We start from the raw sequence: 1,973 nt of genomic DNA, 5'->3' as shown, positions 1-1,973 counted from the left end.
AGATGTTCTGGGCTGCACGCGCGCTACACTGATGCATCCAACGAGTTTATAACCTTGGCCGATAGGTCTAGGTAATCTTGTGAGTATGCATCGTGATGGGGATAGATTATTGCAATTATTAATCTTCAACGAGGAATGCCTAGTAGGCGCAAGTCAGCAGCTTGCGCCGATTACGTCCCTGCCCTTTGTACACACCGCCCGTCGCTCCTACCGATTGAGTGTTCCGGTGAATTATTCGGACCGTTTTGTGGCGCGTTCGTGCCCGAAATGGGAAGTTTTGTGAACCTTAACACTTAGAGGAAGGAGAAGTCGTAACAAGGTTTCCGTAGGTGAACCTGCGGAAGGATCATTCACACGTCCTTATTCTTTATTAACCATCAACCTTTGAATCCCAAGCAAAACATGAGTTTGCATCTCTCTCCATTGGAGAGATTTGCATTCAAGAAGCGTGATAGTATCGAAAGGTATTATTGCCTTCTTCATGTTGGATATCCTGCGCTGCTTCCAATATTGGAAGCCAGTGCAGGTATCCGGGGGTGCACAGCGAAGGGGCTCAATTTCTGGAAATTCGTGTCTCTGTTGGGATACTGATTTCCAGGAGTTTCTTCAGTGTGCATTCTTTTTTCCCACTACCGTTATTTCAAACAACAAATCTGAGGAACATTTGAGAGAGAGTGAAAGATTGTATCTTTCTGCATCTCTCTCGATGTGCTTTCAGATTGCTTCCTAAACTATAATGTTATTTTAAATTTTCAGCAATGGATGTCTTGGCTCGCGCAACGATGAAGGACGCAGCGAACTGCGAAACGCAATGTGAATTGCAGAATTCAGTGAATCATCAGATTTCTGAACGCAAATGGCACCTTGGGGATATTCTCCTTGGTACGTCTGTTTCAGTGTCTTTGAAATCACAATTTTCTGCTTTTTTAGGGTCGTTGCTTCAGTTTGGCTGAAGCCCCCTAGGAGCAGTATGATTGGGTGTCATGAGTGTTGAATACTCAATGTCACCCTGAATAATGAACACAGCGGAGAAACTACTCGTGCCTCTTCTTTTAGAGGCTCAAGTGTATTGTTGAGTTGTATCGATGACATCATTGAGATACGGTGGCTTCTTCATTGAAGACAAAGTTTCATTGATGCTGTCGATCGACTTCAATACCGCAATGGAATTTCGGTTCCATTGTTGCTCTGCGAGGTTTCGTCGCTGTTGTTTTGTCTCGGGCGTTTGTCCGATTTATTTATCAGACCTGAAATCAGGCGAGGTTACCCGCTGAACTTAAGCATATTATTAAGCGGAGGAGAAGAAAATAACTATGATTCCCTTAGTAACGGCGAGTGAACCGGGATCAGCTCAAAGTGGAAATCAACTGCTCTTTCCGAGCTGTTGACTTGTAGCCTCGAGAGGCGTTACCAGTGGAAGCGCAGGGTTAAGTTTCTTGGGAAAGAACATCATAGAGGGTGAGAATCCCGTCCTTCCCCTGCGTTTTTTGTTCCACGTACGGTACGCTTTTATAGAGTCGCGTTCATCGGGATTTGAGCGCAAAATGTGTGGTAGGTTTCACATAAAGCTAAGTACTGGCGCGAGACCGATAGCAAACAAGTACCGTGAGGGAAAGATGAAAAGTTCTTTGGAAAGAGAGTTAAAAGTGCCTGAAATTGCTGAAAAGGAAGCGATTGGGACCTTTTTGATTCCAAGAAGTGCCGCCGGTTTGCCATCTATCCCTTTGCCTTCTCTCTCTCACCAGGTTTAGGCTTTGGTTTCTTGATGTATTTCCGGTTCATCTTTTTGGAGAGGTCAGCATCAGCTACTCGGAATTGATTTCGTTCAAAGAAGGTAGGTTCCTTGTGGACCGTTATATCTTTGTTCTTTCCTTTTCCTTGTGGCTGAGGAGTGTTCCTGTTTCCGAGCTCCACTTTCGAGTACTCGGTTTCTGTGATGCTGGCTTAATCGGTTCCAACCGACCCGTCTTGAA

General features: G+C 45.0%; 3 non-coding genes across 3 annotated transcripts; all 3 read right to left on the bottom strand.

Moving 5' to 3' along the window:
- On the bottom strand, positions 1 to 321 carry TGME49_457470 (the record flags this gene model as incomplete). Its single annotated transcript, XR_001974091.1, has 1 exon — positions 1 to 321. It is a non-coding gene; the product is annotated as an 18S ribosomal RNA (ribosomal RNA).
- A 425-nt stretch (positions 322 to 746) lies between these two features.
- Positions 747 to 904, bottom strand: TGME49_457460. The gene has a single exon (XR_001974090.1). It is a non-coding gene; the product is annotated as a 5.8S ribosomal RNA (ribosomal RNA).
- Positions 905 to 1,242: 338 nt separating this feature from the next.
- Positions 1,243 to 1,973, bottom strand: TGME49_457450 (the record flags this gene model as incomplete). The annotated part of the gene is made up of 1 exon (XR_001974089.1): positions 1,243 to 1,973. It is a non-coding gene; the product is annotated as a 28S ribosomal RNA (ribosomal RNA).

The sequence above is a fragment of the Toxoplasma gondii genome (assembly GCF_000006565.2).
Source record: "Toxoplasma gondii ME49 unplaced genomic scaffold asmbl.114, whole genome shotgun sequence".
Taxonomy (NCBI): Eukaryota; Apicomplexa; class Conoidasida; order Eucoccidiorida; family Sarcocystidae; genus Toxoplasma; species Toxoplasma gondii.
The sequence above is the reverse complement of the archived record's forward strand: the minus strand, read 5'-3'. Positions and strand labels throughout refer to the sequence as shown.